General features: G+C 38.0%; 1 pseudogene; it reads left to right on the top strand.

The window, feature by feature from the left end:
- The window catches only part of LOC102866860, a 1,238-nt pseudogene extending 626 nt beyond the window's left edge, over positions 1-612 (top strand).
- Positions 613-20,676: the final 20,064 nt, after the last annotated feature.

The following is a 20,676-nucleotide window of genomic DNA, read 5'->3' as shown; positions in this document are numbered from 1 at the left end:
TCTGTGAGTGGCTGTGTCATTAACACCTGTGGCTGGGTTAAGGGCTCTGGTTACCAGGCTCTGGTGCATGCAGCATCAGCTTTTGAGGTAGATGTTGGGGTTCTGGATCAAGAACGGCTGTACAATGAATTGAAACGGGACTTGCCCCACTTTGTACGTACCGTACTCCTTCCTAAATCAGGGGGTGTAGTTGAGCGCTCCCAGGACTTCCGGCAAGAATGTAGGGATGAACGTATCCGTGAGTATTTTTATGGATTCTGAGGCTGTTTCTACCCTCATGCCTTCAATGTCAAGTTTTCAGATGTGAAAATCTACAAAGTCGGGGCCCCCACCATTCCAGATTCCTGTTTGCCTCTGGGCATGTCTCAGGAGGACAATCAGCTCAAGCTAGTACCTGTTACTCCGGGACGAGACATGGTGCATCATCTGCTGAGCGTTAGCACTGCTGAGGGCACGGAGGAGAATCTGTCCGAGACGAGCGTTGCCGGCTTCATTGTGGTGACCAGTGCAGACCTGGAGCATCAGGTGTTTACGGTCCTCTCTCCAGCCCCCCGGCCACTGCCTAAGAACTTCCTTCTCATCATGGATATCCGGTTCATGGATCTTCAATAGAGATCTTTGGACCATCACCAAAGGCAGACAGGCTGAGATTGGAGACTGTTAGGGCCAGGCTGACTTCTACCCTTTATCAGATGGAAAGCATTATCTTCTACCTCTTAAAATTCAGAGTGGTAAAAAAAAAACAAAACACACACACAAAAAAATTGACATTATTTGCCCAAATGACCTCTAAACCTATAATTTTGAGCAAATTCAAAGACTTCAAGACTATTCACTTTGCCATGCAAATTTTTCCACCAATTTGGCTACATTGTTTGACAGATATACTGATGTTAATATGGTAGATAGTGATGGTTTTTGCATACATTAGCTGAACCTTTCAGGTGGATTACACAGCCATTCCTTAGGATTTGGGGCCAAAGCCTGGCCATTCTCTGCAGTTAACTCACTCAGAAAAACATCTACCTTTAATCTGCTACTGGGACACCAAGTTTTTCTACAATTTGGCATTTCAACCGTTAACTGAGTGTCTACTTACAAAATCATAATATTGTATCCACCAAAGCACTTTGTCAATAAATGATATAGTGTATATGAGGATGTTTACTGTAGTACTTGAAATCATAAGTAAATTATATGAGAAGGAGTCTAAATGTCCAGGGCCACACTTTTACCACATTAATTTGCTACTCCCAAAATTAGGACTGTATAGAGGGTTTCCCTACAATTAATTGCTTGTGAGTGAGAAAATTCATGCTTTGTTTATAGCCAATTCTACACAATATGCAGGCATTACTGAAAGGTGTACTACTGTAGTACTAAAATCACTTTCTTGTATTTCTAGAAGGGTAATGGTAAAGATAATGTATACTATTGGGCAGAAATTTGAATAGATAATCTGGATGTGCATTTGGCTTGAAAGAATAAATAACCAATTAACAGTAAGCTGATTTATAGACTATGGATATTGGTTTGCTTTGGAGGTCAAGGAATTGAGAAAAAAAGAAAATTTAAAAAATAGATAACATGATCATCTTGGGAAGAAATAGGTAGATAAACTCCTCTAGGCTAAATATTTGAAGATATTTGTGTTTCATATGAATGATAGATATTATCGTGTGTGTGTTATTAGTAAGTGATCTCAGGAGGATGGAATTCTAAAAAGTAAATGGGATCAAAGTTCCATGAATATTGGTATTTTTACTCACTCTAGTAATCTCATAACTGACATGGCCATGGTAGTAGGGATGGGAGTGCTGCAAGGAAGAATAAAATTCATCCTCTACTCACCAAGGTCCATCTGTTTATTACTACTATTTACTATGCAATCAAACAGCAGAATTTAACAATGAGCCCCTATTATTCTCTGAAATTTTGGATATATTTTATATTATGTTCAAAATATGATGCTTTTTAACCATAGCTAGGAGTCATAAATCCATGAATGAATGAATGGAATTGAAAGTTGCACTACTTATTAATTGTTGTTGTTGATTGTCATCGAGTCGAGCATTACTTATAGTGACTCTATAAACAAAAGGAGTGAAACCTTTCTTTAATAATCAACATTTATCAAAGTTCATAGAGTTTCCATAGACATGTGATTTAGGAAGTGTATGCCACTCTGGCTTCCAAACCTGTCTTAAACTGAGAACTCTACCAAACACTATCCACCATGGGTAACCATTATGGCATTTAATATCCCAATGGTGCAAGGTTCAGCACCACAGCAAACCCAGGTTACCTCACTTCAGCCTATTGACAGAAGAGTGCTGTACCACTTGGGATAATGTTCCACCAAAATATAATAACAACCAATTTTAAACAAAAGGCCCTTCCCGAGGTTGACTCTAAACAAGAAGCTTAAATAAAAACAACCAACATAGCATGGTTTTGTTGTTATGTGTCATTGAGTCACCTGTGATATATAGCAATCTTATGTACAGCAGCTATGAATCCTTTCCTGTCCTGAGCCAGTCTCATTAATTCCAACACACCAATCCCTATTATCCCAGATACTGCATCAACACATCTCATCCAGGATCTTCCACTCCTTCACTGTCCCACGACCCTTTAAAGCTTGGACCAAGAAGGAGTTCTCAGAATAGAGAAAAGAAACACTGCGTGGTTCAAAATTAGGAAAGGAGTATGTCAGACATGCATTCTGTCCCCATTCAATCTGTATGCAGAACAGATCATTTGGGAAGAAAGGCTTTATGAGGAGGAGTGTGGCATCAAGATTGGAGGAAGATTCATCAACAACCTACAGTAAGCAGATGACACAACCTTGCTTGCTGAAACTGAAGAAGACCTGAAGTGCTTCCTGCATAAGGTCAAGGACTATATCTTCAATATGGATTGAAGATCAATATTAAGACAAAGATTCTCACCACTGGGCCAATTAGCAGCACCTTGCTAGATGGAAAAGAGATTGAGGTTATTAGCAATTACAGCTTGCTCAGATCCACAATCAACACTCTTGGCATTAGCAGTCAGAAAATAAGAACACAGATTTCATTGGGACTGTCTGCTGTCATGACCTCCCTCTCCAGAGTACTGAAGAACAACGATGTTAGTCAAGAGATAAAGGTGCACCTAATCCAGGCTATAGTTTTCTCAATTACTTGTTATGCTTTAGAGAGCTGGACAATGACTAAGGATGAAGAAGAAGAATTGATTCCTTTAAGTTGTGTTGCTGGAGAAGAGTCTTTAACATACCATGCACGACAAAATAACAAACTGGTCTGTCTTGGAGAGAGTGAAACCTAGTATTTCCTTGGAGAATAGGATTTTGAAGCTCTGCCTCACATATTTTAGGCACTTGGCCAGGAGATACCAGTCCTTGGAGAAGAATTTATTAATACCCATAATAATTCACTTGGAGAGGATTAAACCAAGCAACTCCTTGGAGGCAAGGATTCTGGGGCTTCGTCTGACATACTTTGGACATGTTGCCAGGAGGGACGGGTCCTTGGAGAGGGACATCATGCTTGGGAGGGTGGAGGGACAGCACAGGAGGGGAAGACCCTCTATGAGATGGATTGATTCGGTGACTGGGGTAATTGGGATGGGTGTGTCAGAGGCAGTGCAGTTGGCACAGGATAGAGCAGGGTTTAGGGCTGTTGTGCATAGGGTCGCTATGAGTCGTAAACGACTTAAAGGCACATAACAACAACAACAATAATTCACTAATAATAGTTTTTCCTTCCCCTCCCTATTTCTTTATGTCTAGTTGGTCTAAAGTTAATGGTTCAAAAAGAAGAATAATACTATGAAGAGACAGCAATTATCTCACTGAGTAATTAGTTAGAAAACTGGCTACATTGGATCACAGTGCCTCTGAATTAACACAGAAGGAACTGAACGTTGCATTGGTCGTGCAATTAATCCAGATTTATAAAGGAAATTAGACCATTATTACACTGTGGTGGTAAAAAAATAATATGTCTGAAATACATTAAAACATTTGTTGTTATTAGATGCCAATATTGAGCTTGTTACAGCATGTAACTACCCTGTATACAAAAGAACAAAACCCTGCCAGATTCTGTACCGTCCTCACAATCTCTGCTGTGCTTAAATCCATTATTGCTGTCACTCTGTTCAGCTATTTTGTTGAGGGTTTTCTTTTTATCTTTATCCTCTTCTTTTCCAAGCATTTTGTCCTTCCCAGGGATTATTTCCTTCTAGAACACATGCCCAAATTATGTGAAATAATCTTTGCTTCTAGGGATCACTCTGACTATAATTCTTCCAAGACACATTTACTTGTTCTTTTGGCAGTCTTAGATATACATACAACTTATTAGAAGGCTTATTGGAGCTGCTTTACCCTGTGATGGAAGCAAATAGAACACTACATCAGGAAAGATTATCTGAATGGCCTGGGTCTTTCAGAAATGTTCAATGAACAGTAAAAGATAATCATAGCCAGCTCAAGTACTGCTTATTGACAAAGAGAGAATTAGTTGTTGCTCGATGATATTGTTTCATTTATGACTCAAATTGACCCAATCAACAACATTTCTGAATCTGACCCTATTCTATGTCATCTCCATCATCTTTGATTTTACTTGAGCTCACTTTTAAGGTTACTGCGTCAAACCATTTTGTTGAGGGAGGGTCTTATTCGGTTTCACTGACCCTGTGCTTTTCCATGTGTGATGTCTTTTTCCCCCAATAATCAGTCAGTTTCATTAACATTACCTCTAAGGAGCATTCAGGTTGCACATTCTGCAAGACATATTTGTTTGTTGTTTTTTGGCAATATATGAATATTCAGTACAATTCTTCAAAACCACAACTCTAAGGCATCAATTCTTCTATCTTCCTTATCTATTACTCAACCTTCAGTTCCAAAGGAAGTAATTGAAAGAACTATGGCATGACCCAAAGTCCATGGTTTGAGCGGTTGTTGTTTTGTGTCATCAAGTCAACTATGACTCATAGCAATCCTATGAAAAATGTTTCATAGTGAGTTAACCTTCTCTCTTCTGACACTCCTGAATTATTGCCACTGTCACTCTGTCAATGCATCTCATCCAAGGTCTTCTTCTCTCTCACTGACTTTCCATCCTTCCAAGCATGATGTCCTTCTCCAAGATCTGGTCTCCCCTGACAATATGCCCAAAGAATGTGAGACAAAGTTTCAAAATCCTTACCTCTAAAACTCAACCTGGTTTTGCCCTCTGTGGGACAGACCTATCTACTCCCTTGACAGTCAACGATAAGGTCAATACTCTATCCAGTACCACAACTCAAAGAGGTATTGATTATTCTTCTGTCATCCTTATTGTCTACCTGTCAGATGCATAGCAAACCATGAGGAAGACAATGGCTTGGATAAGGGGCACCGTAGTCTCTAGATTGACACTGTTGCTTTTTAGTACTCTGGAGAAGTCCTGAACAGCAGGTTTTCCCAATGCAACTAATCTTTTGTTTTCCTGACTGCTGGTACTAAGAATGCTGATTGTGGATAAGAACAAGATGAAATTGTTAACAACCTGAATCTTCTCTCCATCTCTCATGATTCTACCTATTGATCTGGTGGCCAGGATATTATTTTCTTGATGTTGAGATGCAATCCATATTGAAAGCTGCAATCATAGACATTCTACAGCAAACACTTCAAGTTCTCCTCAGTTTCAGAGAACAAGGTTTTGTCATCTGCATAATGTGGGTCATTGACAAGCCTTCTTCTAATGACAATGCTGCATTCCTTCTTCATAAAGTCCAGTCCCTTGAATGACCTTTCGACACATAGATTGGGGAAAAAATATGAAGAAAGGACACACTCCTGTTTTAATTTTGAACTATGCAGTGTCCCGTGTTCTGTACAACAGCTTCCTGGTCTAGGTATAGGTTTCTTATGAGCACAATAGCGTTATGAGATTCCCATTCTTCTCAATGTTAACCACAAAGTGATCCAAACAAATAGCTATGCATGGTATTGTTGTTACTGATTGTCTTTGAGATGAGCACACTCATTGTGGCCCTATGAACAAAAAGCCTGAAGCCCTCTACAACTAACAACATTTATCAAAGTTTCTTGAGTTTCTGGAGGCATGTTATATAGGAAGTGAATGCCACTCCTGCTTCCAAACCTATCCAGTTATTGTAACAATCCATCTCATCCAGGGTCTCTCTTTCCTGTGCTGTCCGTCCACCCTTTCAAACATGATGTGCTTCTCCAGGGACTATCTCTCCTGGCCATGTGCCCAAAGTAAGTGAGGAAGAGTTTCAAAATCCTAACCTCCAAGAAAAAAAAGAAAAATGAGCAAAAAAAAATCCTAACCTCCAAGGAGAGACTTGGTTTCACCCTTTCCAAGACAGATTGATTTTTTTCTTCGTAGTTCATGACATGTTCAAGACTCTTCAGCACCATAACTCGAAGGAATCAATTCTTCTGTCATCCTTAGTCATTGTTCAGCTCTCTGAAATATAACAAGTAATTGAGAAAACTATGGCCTAGATTAGGTGCACCTTTGTATCTAGACTGACATCGTTGCTCTTCAGCACTCTGGAGAGATCCATGACAACAAATTTTCCCAATAAAATTTTCATCGTCTTATTTCTTGACTACTGGCATTAAGAGTGTTGATTGTGGATCTGAGCAAGCTGCAATTGCTAACAACCTTAATCTTTTCTCCTTCTATCAAGGTGTTGCCAATTGGCCCAGTGGTGAGAATCTTTGTCTTCTTAATGTTGATCTTCAATCCATATTGAAGGTTACAGTCCTTGACCTTTGGTTTCAGCAAGCAAGGTTGTGTCATCTGCATATTGTAAGTTGTTAATGAGTCTTCCTCCAATCTTGATACAACACTTCTCATTAAAGTCCTGCTTCCAGAATGATCTGTTCTGCATACAGATTGAAAATGTATGGGGACAGGATGCATCCCTGACACACTCCTTTCCTGATTTTGAACCATGCAGTATTCCCTTGCTCTGTTCTAAGGACTGCTTCTCGGTACAAGTATAAGTTTCATATAAGCATGATTAAGTGTTCTGGGATTTCTGATTTCCTCATGGTTAGCAAAAATATATTTTGATCCACGCAGTCAAATGTCTTTTCATAGTCAATGAAACAGAGATAGACATTCTTCTGGTACTTTCTGCTTTCTGTCAAAATCCATCAGATATTAGCAATAATGTCCCTAGTGCCATGACCTCTTCTAAACCCAGCCTGTATTTCTGGTAGTTCTCGGTCAATGTACTGTTCAAGTCTTTTCTGGATAATCTTCAGGTATATTTTGCTAGTGTGTTTATGAAGCACAAATAGACATCCTTCTGGTACACTTTACTTTCAGCGAAGATCCATCTGACATTGAAAATTATATCCCTAGTAACATATCTTCTTTTAAACCCAGCTTGTATTTCTAGTAATTCTCTGTGGATTTACTGTTATAGTCATCACTGGAAATACTTTAGCAAGATTTTGTTTCATATGACATTGTTGAATAATTTTCACATGCTGTTGTATCATATTTTGGGGGGAATGGAAGCTGTACTTCAGATTCCTTGGCACAAACTGGAGGGCACAATCAAGGTTGTATTGTTTGTTGGAAAAGGAATGTTGTTGTTGTTATGTGCCTCTGAGTCTCCTGCTACTCATAGCAACCCTAAGTACAACAGCTCTGAAGCCTGCCCTATTTTGAGCCAGTCTTACTGATTCTGACACACCTACCCCCAATGTTCAATTGCAGTATCAATTCATCTAATCTGGGGTCTTCTTCTACTGCACTGTCCATCCAACTTTATGAGCATAATATTTTTCTCTAAGGTTTAGTACCTCCTGGCCACATGCACAAAGTATGTGAGACAGGGCTTCAAAATCCTAGCCTCCAAGGAGAAACTTGGTTTCACCCATTCCAAGAGAGACGTATTTGTTATGTTGGCAAACCATGGTTCAACTCTTCTCCAGCACCATGTGAAGAATATGGCCTGGTCCAGACACACACTAGCCTATAGATTGACATTGTTACTACTTAGTACTCTAGAAAGGCCCCTGACAACAGATTTACTAATGCAGTTTGTCTTTTGATTTTCTGACTGCTGATGCCAAGAGTGTTGACTGTGGAGCCAAACAAGCTGTAACTGTTAACAACCTCAATCTCTTCTCCTTCTATCATGGTGCTGCCAATTGGCCTAGTGGTGAGAATCTTTACCTTCTTGATGTTGAGCTTCAATTCATACTAAAGACTGCAGTCCTACAACTTTTGCAGTAAGCTCTTCAGTTTCTCTTCAGTTTCAGCAAGCAAAGTTGTGTCTGTTTAACATAGGTTGTTGTTGAGTCTACCTCCAAATAAAGTCCCAGAATTTGTTGCAATACCAATTAGCATATGTCAACAAACAGATGCTGCCCTTGATGTGCTCTTCAGGTTGTGCCAAGAAATCTGGAGGACAACTACCTGGACAATTGCCTGAAAGAGATCCATTTTTATTTCTATTAAAATAAAAGGTGACCTGGTAGAGTGTGGAAATTATCGTACAATATCACTCACATCACATGCAAACAAAATCCTGCTGAAGATTATCCAGAAATGCCTAGAATAGTACATTGACAAACAACTACCAGAAATACAACCTGGGTTTAGAAGAGACAGTGACCCTAGATACATCACCAATGTCACATGGATCTTGGCAGAAAGCAAAGAGTAACAGAGGGATAGCTATCTGTGTTTCATTGACTATGCAAAGGCATTTGACTCTGTGGATCACAATAAATTGTGGTTAACACTGAAAAAGAAATGGAATACAAAATTGTGATGTAGTTGTTGTTGTTGTTATTGCTGTTATGTGCCGTCGAGTCATTTGCAACTCATGGCGACCCTCTGTACAACAACCCTAAACTCTGCTCTGTCCTGTGCCAGTCGCACTGTCTCTGACACTCCCATCCTAATTATCCCAGTCACTGAATCAATCCATCTCATAGAAGGCCTTCCCCTCCTGCGCTGTCCCTCCACCGTCCCAAGCATGATGTCCTTCTCCAAGGACCGGTCTCTCCTCACAACATGTCCAAAGTATGTTAGACAGAGCCTCAGAATCCTTGCCTCCAAGGAGCCACCCGGTTTAACCCTTTCCAGGACAAATCTGTTTGTTTTCCTAGCAGTTCATGGTCTTCTCAATCTTCTTCTCCAGAACCACAGCTCAAAGGCATCAATTCTCCTTCTATCCTCCATTGCCATTGTTCAGCTCACTGATGCATAACAAGTGATTACAAAGACCATGGCGTGTATCAGATGCACCTTAGTCTCCAGAGACACCATTGCTCTTCAGTACTTTGGAGAGGTCCCTAACAGCAGACTTTCCCATGGCAATGCACCTTTTAATTTCCTAGCTACTGGTGCCAAGAATGTTGGCTGTGGAGCCACGGAAACTAAAGCTGTGAAAAATCTGTCTCTTCACCATCCATCCTGATGCTGCCAATTGGTCCAGTGGCGAGAATCTTTGTCTTCTTGACATTGAGCCTCAATCCATACGGAGGCTGCAGTCCTTGACCTTCTGCAGCAGGTCCTTCAGGTCCTCCTCAGTTTTAGCAAGCAGTGTTGTGCCATCTGCAGAACTAAGATTGTTGATAAATCTTCCACCAATCTTGACGCCACATTTCTCCTCATAGAGCCCAGCCTCCTGGATAATCTGCATACAGGTTGAAAAGGTATGGAGATAGAATGCATCCCTGGCATACGCCCTTTCCAATTTTGAACCATGCAATGTTCCCTTGCTCTGTTCTGATGACTGCCTCCTGGTCCAAGTATAGATTTCACATTAGAATGATCAAGTGTTATGGGATTCCTATTCTTCTCAGAGTTAGCCACAGTTTGTTATGATCCACACAGTCAAACACCTTTGCATAATCAATGAAACACAGACATTCCTCTGGTATTCCCTGCTTTCAGCTAAGATCCATCTAACATCAGCTACAATATCCCTAGTACCACGACCCCTTCTAAACCCAGCCTGGACTTCTGACAGTTGTCTGCTGATGTGCTGTTCCAGTAGTTTTTGGATAATCTTCAGTAGAATCTTGCTTGCATGTGAAATCAATGAGATTGTTCTATAGTGCGATAGTAGGCATTGAAAAACTGAGATGGATTGGCTTGGTTAGTACTAAAACGTAATTTATTAATTTTAGTCATTATCTAAAAGAAAGTAATTTCTAAATACCTGTTTTTATGTGCTTTTTACATATTTAGCATGTATTTTTTTTATTTCTTTTCCCTACTGTCTCACAATTGTATTTGTTTGTGTAAATAGAATGTACACAATTACCTCTCTTCTCTTATCCCCTTTGTTATCATATAACATAAAATAGATTGTTATTATTGTGAACCTTTGAGTTAAGACTGATTAATAGCTGACCCTCCAGTGGGTTTTCAGAAATAATAAATCACATAGGAGGTGATTGCTCATCTTTCTTTCATGGAGCAGCTGGTGGATTTGAAGGTATTAGTATGACAGTGCTATTCTTTATATTAGGCCAAGGTATTAACATCATAATATTTTAATTACTAGATATCAAAAAGTATATACTTTTCTGGAGAAAAGAATAACTTCTCTGGAAAAAGAGTGTGCATAGTGTCATGTTATGTGCAATTATGGCATTGCTATCCTCTTTATTTGAAAATGAATTATGGTTTAATGAGATGCCAAGCTTAATTAAAAATATGCCATGAATTGCTAAAAGACTGCACAAAGCTGTTTCAGAAGAAGTGTAGCCAGATTACTCCTTGGAAACAATACTACTAACACTCATTTCACTTACTGTGGCCCTGTGGTCAGGAGTGGGCAGCCTCTGTAAAGGACATCATGCTGGGAAAGCTGAGGGTCAATAAAGAAGAGGAAGATCCTTCATCACGTGGATACACACAGTAATAAAAACGGGCTTAAGTACATCAGAGTTATGAAAATGCTATAGATTCTGACAAGATTTTGTTTTGTTGTTTATAAAATTCATACGAGTGTGAAATGACTTGGTCACAGTATGTGGAAGGCTAATCAGTGATGCTTTAAAATAACAAGCAGTTGTGTATGAGTGGAAAGTTGACAAGGACTGTAATATGATTGTTAATTTTGGCTGGTTTCCAGTTATTTATACACTCTTCCATATGTGCTTTTATATAGTGCATGCATTTAAACACTTAAATAATACAATAGGTAAAAGAAGGTTATTTTCAATAACATTGGTAATGATCATCTTTTTAGTTAAATAAATATGGAACATTTACATAGTATTTTTTTCCCCATCCGGACTATAAAGAGATCAATCATCTACAGATTTGGGAACACAGACAGCTAAAATTTTCAGATTTATTTTGTTGTTGTTTAAAATTCATTTCAAATAATCTGTGACTTTCAGATTTTAGATTTCACAAATCTCATCACAAGAATGAAATGTTCAAAATAAACCTTTCTACTTAAAAACAACTTACTGGTTCTTATTGTCAAAAGTGTTGTAACTAAGCCATTGTACAATATTTTTGTGCCTTAATTTAAAATTTTTGTTATTGATATAGTAAAAATTTAGAAAAAGGCTCCAATTACCATAATATAAAAATAGAACATATTCTTAGTTTGTAATTAAGAACTTATTCAGAATAATAAATTAATTATTATTTGGATTTCTAGCATTGTCATATAAAGATGTGTTTATCGATATCAATAGTATTTATTATTTTCTTCATTTGGAAAATGAAAATGATTATCCAAAATGTATAGAATAATGAGAGTATTAAAATATATATATTAAAAAATATATATATTCAAATAAATAGTCTGTAAACTAACTATTCTTTTTTTAAAGTATGAATAAGAAAAGTAACAGCACCAATGGTACATCATACATTCAGGTCAGATGTGTGAAAAACCATATTACACTTTGAAAATTGTTTTTTAATTAACATGTATACAATTATAATGAATGCACAGTGCAATTTGACTCTATCAACGACTAAATAGGAAAAAAAGATGATCAGTCTCAACCTGTGTCATTTACAACCTCACAAAATCAATGGAAGATTTAATATGTTGTTGTTTTAGGTGCTATTGAGTTCAGTAAAATCCATATTGACTGTATGAATAACAGATATGAACGCTGTCCTACCCTGTGATACCTACATACTTTCTGGCACTTGAGTCCACTGGAGCAGTCACTGTGACAGTCCATCTGGTTGTTAGTATTCCTTTCTTACACTCACTTTCCACCTTTCCAAGCATGATGTCCCTCTTTAACGAATTGCTTCTTCTAACAACAAGACCAAAGTATGTGAGAGGAAGCTTTATTGTCTTTGTCTCCAAGGAGCATTCTGGGTGCATTTTCTCCAAGACATGTTTATTTGTTCTTTTTGAAGTCCACTGGATATCCAGCACTCTTCTCCAACATTATATCTCAAAGACATCAATTCTTCCTTCATCCTTATTCATTGTTTAGCTCTCAGATGCATAGCAATTGATCAGAAAGACCATGGCTTAAATCAGATGAACGTAAGTTCTCACACTGATCTATTTACTCCTTCCTGACTGCAGGCTTTCAAGTTTAATGCATCTCCCAATTTCCTGCTTATTTTAATTTTCCAGTGTAATTCTCTTCAATCAAAAGTCCAAGGTGAATTTACAAATCTATTCAATTAGCACTTCCCTTGTCCTCTAGCACAACTCTTTCCAACAAACTTTTATTTTAATTTTTCTTTTCATTTTGGAAAATTAAATTAATAATTAGCTCAAGGCAGGCTCACATTCTTTCTTTAAATATAATATATCCCATCCTTATAACATGCAGTATTCATGATACATTATATGTTATTCCATCTAATTGAGTTAAGTGAACCAAATTTTAATCATTTTACCCTGTATCTTAGCATTATATATCCTTTATATTAATTTTACAATATTTTTTACAATATATTTTGACCTTACAAATTCAGTGTATGTTTTTACAATATATCTTGATTCTACAACTTAGAAGATACATCAGTACCCATCAAGTACATTCAACTAAACATGTAATAGTTAACACATTTCATCTTAAACCATTAAGTGTATGTTCACTTTTCTGGTCTCTCAAGTTTAGTTGGAGAGTCTCTATTGAGGCATTAGCATAATGTTACATTTCCATCTCCTCATGACCCATTTATTCATCACTTTATTCTGGGTCATTTTCTCCCTCATTTCACTTGTAATTTATTTTTACTCAAACTTGTGCACCTTAGGAAGAGCTATCAGGTTCAGCTACTGTTCCAGTCTAAATAATGTATAGCAAGACCGGCCTACTATTTCAACCAGGAGGCAGGATAGTAGTATTCACCACTAACACTTCTTTTGCAAGATGGGGTCAAGGAGAATAAAAAAAAATGCAAAAAAGATCCATCCCAGCAGATCATTGGGATTTCTTGCATAAAAGTTTAAGTGTAATGTTACAGTTTGCTCAGGAATCTCTCTAGTTACTGGGACTTCTAGTTGCATACTTGAATCTGTGGCTGCAGCACCTGGTACAAAGAAAACAATTTTAAATGATATGAGGAAGAATTGTATAATAGCACCAACATCTTTAGCTCTTCATTTATCTGCTGATATCTCTGAGAAACATAGGAATCTGTCCAGTGGTGAACCTCCTTAAGCCCTTCTCATGTTGACTGTGAGAATACATTCTTGAAGGTATTAGAACCAATCCTTCATACCCTTATTTTTCTCTGTTTTAGATAATAAATGTTTCAAAATTATCCATTTCAATTTTCTATCTGACTAAAACTGAGGATCTTTGACAAAATTGTATGCCGATTTAATGATGGGATTTGGCCCATTGTTGACCTTCGAGGGTTGTAAAGTATGTTCCTTGTTCTGAGGAAATATAACTTGTTGGTTCAAACTGGTACAATATATTTTTTCCAGTCTTTTAATAGTATTTTGGATATTTACATTGGTTATAGAATATATAAAGCCAAGTCCAGAGTAAGCATTTATTCCTATAAGGACCAAATTATAGACACTTGGTTCTACTGGTGTCACTGGTCCAATATAATGGACTTTCCAACTATGTACAGGGCTTTCTCCCCTGGGAATGTACACCATATCTATCTACAAACTCTTTGTCTCTTGCTGACAAGCCTATCAATCTTTATTGATGTTCTGTGCTTCAGAGGAAAAAAGATAAAGAGGTATATGCCTAGTTTCAGCCCATTTTTGCATTGCTGCAGTACCCTCAGATGCATCTTGGTCTCTACGCTGACATCTTTGCTTTTCAGTATTCTGGATAGGTCCCAGACCATAGAGTAAGATCCTTCTGATTCAGGCCATGGTCTTTGAAATTATTTCCTATGCAGCAGAGAACTGGACAATGACTAAGACTGACAGAAAAATAATTGATGCCTTTGAGTTACGGTGTTGGAGAAGAGTCTTGAACAAACTATGAAATGCCAAGAGAACAAACAGTCTGACCTTGGAGAGTGTAAAACCAAATTTCTCCTTGAAGGCTAGTATTTTGAAGCTTTATCTCACATACTTTGAGCATGTGGCCAGGAGGAACAGTTCTTTGGAGAAGGACATAATACTCAGATGGAATGGATTGATACAGTAACTGGAGTAATGAGGGTTGGTGTGTCAGAGTCAGTGAGACTGGCTCAAAATAGGCAGGGTTCAGAGCTGTTGTACATAGGGTAGCTATGAGTCACAGGTGACTCAACAGCACTTAAAAACAAATACCCCGGTGTCCACTCATTTCATGAGCCTAAGAATCTATCTCCAGATAGTGCACCAACATGTCCATTTGCTGATTTCATTCACATTCTGATCTTGGCAGGGGTTTCTTTTGATGGACATCGATGTGCCCAATCCTAATGTATCCCTTAAATTTCCAGAATGATTTCTAATAGTTTATACTCCACTCCAGTCACCAACTATAAAAGTATAAGGATCATGTGAGCATAGTCATAACTGACTTCTACCAGTTCCACAAATTATACTGTCCCCACTAATAATATCCACAGTACAAAATCAATTTCCATTAGGTAAAACGTGTTCCCAAACTCCTGTGCCCCTTTTCTTCTGCAGCAAGCACTTCAGGTCCTTCTCAGTTTCAGCGAGGAGGGTTGTGTCATCTTTGTAACACAGGTTGTTGGTGACTTTTCCTTAAATCCTGATACCTCTTTCCTCCTTGTACAGCCAAGTGTCTCTGATGATCTGTTCTGCATATGGATTGAAAATACAGATTACTACCATGCAGTAGTAATCCCAACTTAAACTCTGTCTCATGCTTAGTGTAAGGTTCTCTCCTGCGGATGTTGCTGCTCTTCTGTAGATCTGGCTGGTCAAAGAATCTCTGGCCCTGAGGTCATGCTACCTTCTCTGTTTCTTATTTTGTATATATATAAAATTTTATTATTTTTTAAAATTTTATTTTTTATTTTGTGTGTACCATCACATTGGATCTGACTTGTAGAGGAGGAGATTGTCCCTCCTTCTTCAGCAAAGCATCTGGTGGATTCATACCTCTGGGATTGCAGATCAGCTTCTTGCCACTAAACCACCAGAGCTCACCCCTGCTTCTTCTTTGCTTGTGGTGACATTTTAAAATAATGCTGCTGAATCTGCTCAATCAAGTAGCAAGACTAGCCAATCCTCTTATAGATAGGCTAGCACATCTTATTCTCTCATTCCCACCCATCCACACAGCAAAGTCAAAGTCAATGACTAGGCAACCTATTTTGAACAATAAATAGTAAGTACTTAACACCACAGTGTCAATCCATCTCCTTGATGAACTTCCTATCTTTCATGGACACTTTATTTTTCCAAGCATGAAAGATTTATGTGTGCCTCTGTCAAACTATGTATTTTAAATTGCTCCATGTAGAATAAAGGATGGGAAAAGTCCATACCTATATTTTTAGATGGTAAACTGTTCAGTATGAAAGCTGCCATCAGTTGTATTGCATAATGAGGCATCAAGTAGCTAACACTAAGTAGGAATCTGCAGATTTATGGCTTATGCAGCTTTCAATTTCCATTAACTTCTTTTCTATTAAATCCCTACTTGGTTGAATCAACTTATAATTGTTTATTCAATTTTATTATTTGGTTTAGATTATTTCAGTAAGTTTCCAGAAGATTCTAAATATTGTCCATTTCCTTAGCTTATATAAATGCATTTTTTAAAAAGAATTAATATTCACAAGGCATAATCAGATACATTGGTGTAATTGTATGGTATCAAATTTGTCTTGACTCCTGTTGTTAGGTACCATAGAGATATAATTATTCAGAGAACTATGAACAGTATAATGAAACTTTATCAGTACTTAATTATTGAATCACCAGGCTTCTTAGCCAATACATGCTAGTACATGATTGTTTTATAATCATGTTGTTGTTGTTATGTGCTGTCGAGTCACCTGCGACTCATAGCGACCCTATGTACAACAGCCCTAGCCCGTGACATCCGTTCCGGTAGGAAGGTTAAAGGAGGGGCTAGGCATCTGAATAGCTGAAGTTGGGCACCTCAGAGGACAGCCATCAGACCCCGCAGACCCATCCCATCTTTCCAGGTAATCGAAGACGCCAAAAGCCCGCTCCATCCGTTCCGGCCCTCGGGCCAAGGAAAGCCTATCTACACACCAGTTCTACAGGATGCATCACCTTTGACCGGGAAACATTACTACTAAACTTCAGAGACACTGATCCAAACATAAAGAACTACCATCAGCTGATGTGTTTGAAATCACAGAAGCCATGGAAGCTTTATATATAAGTTATTAGTTGGAGGGCTAGTGAAAGGGAGATAGATGTGAAGGGAGGGGGTAGAAGTGGATGGGTATCCTGCAGGATGATGAAGCAGGAAATAAGTGGGTAAAGACGCAGTGTGAGAAAGGCAGGGACAACACTGGCACTAAAGTTAACTCCGCAATAAGGGATATACTTTTAACTTGCTGGTATGTCTGATACTTCTCTAAATCTGAACATTCACATTGAGACAGACTAGGAAGAAGGATTGGCCATCCACTTCTGAAACAGCAGGCCTCTGAAAACCCTATGTATAATCATGTACTTAAATAAATTTAAGTTTATATTTTCCTGGATGTGCTCACCAAGTTGTGCCAGAGAAATCTGGAGACTAACCACTTGGCCAACTGACTGGAAGAGATCTGTGTTTGTTCCCATCCCAAAGAACGGTGACCCAACAGAGTGTGGAAACTACAGAACAATATCATTGATTTCACATGCAAGCAAGATTCTACTGAGAATTTTTCAAAAACGACTGGAGAGAATTGCCACAAGTCCAGGCTGGGTTTAGAAGGGGTCGTGGTACTAGGGATATTGTAGCTGATATTAGGTGGATCTCAGCTGAAAGCACGGAATACCAGAAGAATGTCTATCTATGTTTCATTGATTATGCAAACACGTTTGACTGTATGGATCATAACAAACTGTGGCTGACTCTGACAAGAAGGGGAATCCTAGAACATTTAATCATGCTAATGCGAAACCTATACTTGGACCAGGAGGCAGTCGTCAGAACAGAGCAGGGCAACACTGCATGGTTCAAAATTGGGAAGGATGTACGCCAGGGATGTGTCCTCTCTCCATACCTTTTCAACCTGTATGCAGAGCAGACTATACGGGAGGCTGGGCTCTATGAGGAGAATTGTGGCATCAGGATTGGTGGAAGATCTATTAACAATCTGCGTCATGCAGATGACACAACCCTGCTTGCTGAAACTGAGGAGGACCTCATGCACTTGTTGCAGAGGGTTAAGGACTGTAGCCTTCAGTGTGGACTAAGGCTCAATGTCAAGAAGACAAAGATTCTCACCACTGGACCAATTGGCAGTGTCAGGATGGATGGCGAAGAGATTGAGATTGTTCACAGCTTCAGTTTGCTTGGCTCCACGGTCAACAATCTTGGCACCAGTAGCCAGGAAATAAAACAATGTATTGCGATGGAAAAGTCGGCTGTTAATTACCTCTCTAAAGTACTCAAGAGCAACAGTGTCTCTCTGGAGACTAAGGTGTGTCTGATACAGGCCATGGTCTTTGCAATCACTTGTTATGCCTCAGAGAGTTGGACAATGACTAGGGAGAATAGAAGGAAAATTGATGCCTTTGAGCTGTGGTGCTGGAGAAGAGTTTTGAATGTACCATGGACTGCCAAGAAAACAAACAGATTCATCCTGGAGAGGGCATGTTGCAGGGAGGGACAAGTCCTTGGAGAGGGACATCATGCTTGGGAGGGTGGAGCGATGGCGCAAGAGGTGAAGACCCTCTATGAGATGGATTGATTCAGTGACTGGGCTAATTAGGATGGGTGTGTCAGAGATGGTGCGATTGGCACAGGAAAGAGCAGTGTTTAGGGCTGTTGTACAGAGGGTCGCTATGATTCGCAAATGACTCGACGGCACATAACGACAACAACAGCAACATATTTTCCAGTAATATATAAACTTAAATTGTTGAAATAATTAGCTATCTCTCTCATATATTCACTATCAAATTGCTGAAATGTCAGGCAGTACAACGTCAGAAAATGTGAGGCAAGAAATTTTATGATAAGATCTTTGCACCCTCAAGGCATGGCTTTTAGAATCCTCAGAAAAATACCAAGAATAAAAAAATCCCTGAAATACAAAATCTCTGTAAATGTTCAGTGAAATTAATAATGATAATTAAAAGAAAAACAATCACTGAAATAATATTCCGTTCATTTTACTTGCTAAACCACAGAGTAGTTTCAATCTACCCCATCAGGAAAAAACAGTAGCAAAAGTTAAGTAATAATAACAGAAGAACTACTTGACCACCCAACGGAATCATGAAAATATCATTTTTGTTTCAGTAACTAGATTTTAGAGGAGTTACTGTGCAGCAAAAGATAACTCAGTTACTTCTTTTCTGTTTTTCTATCTGCCTATTTACTCCATGGGTTGATACTAGTTTCAGATTCTCTGAGAATTGTCTCCATTGATAATACCTGAAGAGTAAGGTAGAATAAAAATTTAAGTTTACTTTTCACTTCTCAGATAGTTGATCCTCATGACAATCCTGTAAGACTGTAATTTAAAAGGAAAAAAAAAGGAAAGAATTCTGTCCAAAGTTATAAAGAAACTAAGTAGTGTCTTTGAATGGTATGCTTTCAATAATTATTCAACATATTTTGTTTCAATTTTTAAAAAAAATAGTGGGTGTTAGAAATTTTTTAAAAAGTGGTGCTGCCCCCCTTTTTACTAAGTATCCTGCTTGTCAGTTGTTATTTATATTAATTAGGTTTTAGCTGTGACCAGGCATTTTCTCTGGTCAATTGTAGGATTATTCTCTTTTACCATTTGTGATTCAGTGATATTGCTAGAATACTTTCTCCCCTGTAAAATTCTACATTGGTCTATTGTACTCTGGAGGGCAGTCCATCTGCTTTTGCTGATTTATGACATAACAAGCTCTGCTAGTGTGTCATGTACCATGGAATCTTAAGCTCTGCTTAGGAACTCAAAAAGATATAAATCTACAGCTACAGATCCATGCTTGTCAGTGCCATATAAAACAGCGCCTGTTCAGTAATTATGTATGATAAACATTCTGATTATAATACATCTTATCCACTGTGTGGTCTGCTAACACACACATAATCTTGTTTTACTCTTACAACTCAGCTATACACAGCTTTTAAATGAGCTATTTCCTGAACAGATAGACTTCTTTTTAGCGCTTTCAAGATTGCTTCAAAGGGTGATGCCTTGCATACTGAATACACTATTTACATTCAATTAAAATGTGAAATCTCAGCCTCTCTAAACAAATTTGCTCCACAAAGTTTCAGTCTTTTAAGTGTTTATTAAGTACCAATATTTCTTTCCTAGTTTTATAGATGTATTATTGAAAAATTATGAACCCTATACTTACAAATGACTGTATTTCTTGATTTTCAGTAAATAGTCATTGTCCTTATGTTTTAGTAATAATATTTTTATCCAACATAATATGCTAAATCTGACCTTAATGGGCATGGAATCATCCTAATTGGATATACTTATAATATTATTTCTACCACAGCAACAAGGCTTGGACTGGTAAACCCAATAGATGAATATACTCATGAGTTTTTTTAAGTCACACATAAAGTTTCCTGGTGCACACTTATAATTTTTATACAGATTTGCTATTAAGTATATAGATATTTTATTACATACATATTTACTTTACATATCCGCTTGGCTTTGAACAACTTTACGTTAATATTCTGCAAAAAAAACATTATCTTCCTTTTTTGTCTTCTTTACTACTTGCTTAAAAAACAACGTAAGGCCTCTTAGTTCTATAGATTTCTTGAAAACTTATTATACAAAAAACCAACTCTGTGTACATTTACTATTTTGCAGAATAATTGTTTCCTGATAAGTAGACCACACTTGTGTATGTTGCACATAATTGTGTACAAAAGAGAATTTTAATCATAATAGCTAGAATGTTGACAGTTAACTCTGACCATATTACTAGCCTGAATCAGTTCCTGCAGAAGATCAGCAGAAAAAGAGGAAGAGTTTCAGAGAGATGATTGACACAGTGGCTACAACATACAGATAAACTATAGCTATCATTTTTAGGATGACATTAGTGTAGGCAGTGAATTTTATTTTA

This window comes from Elephantulus edwardii, unplaced genomic scaffold (assembly GCF_000299155.1).
Source record: "Elephantulus edwardii isolate Elephantulus edwardi_28Jun2011 unplaced genomic scaffold, EleEdw1.0 scaffold00295, whole genome shotgun sequence".
Taxonomy (NCBI): Eukaryota; Metazoa; Chordata; class Mammalia; order Macroscelidea; family Macroscelididae; genus Elephantulus; species Elephantulus edwardii.
The sequence above is the reverse complement of the archived record's forward strand: the minus strand, read 5'-3'. Positions and strand labels throughout refer to the sequence as shown.